Source organism: Corvus brachyrhynchos, unplaced genomic scaffold (assembly GCF_000691975.1).
Source record: "Corvus brachyrhynchos isolate BGI_N302 unplaced genomic scaffold, ASM69197v1 scaffold103, whole genome shotgun sequence".
Classification (NCBI taxonomy): Eukaryota; Metazoa; Chordata; class Aves; order Passeriformes; family Corvidae; genus Corvus; species Corvus brachyrhynchos.
In genome coordinates, this window is record NW_008237436.1 from 5,759,768 (window position 1) to 5,760,045 (window position 278).

Genomic DNA, 278 nt, shown 5'->3' on the forward strand with positions numbered 1-278 from the left:
GTGGTGATGCACGCCCTGAGCGGCGAGGCAGGATGGTTCCGGTCCCTCGCTCCTGCGCCCGGTTCCGTAGGATCGTAAACCCGCCCAGTCCATTACACTTTGAGTTTCCGCTCTGAACTCACGCGGGTCCCCCATCTCCTAGAAAGCACACTGAGCCTTTGATTCAATATTGAGCCATTAAGCGATTGCTTTCCCAAGCCATTTAACAGCAGCTCTTATGGATAAATAAACAAAAAAGGCTGTAAACCAATTATAGTGCGGATAGTGAAAAAGTATTT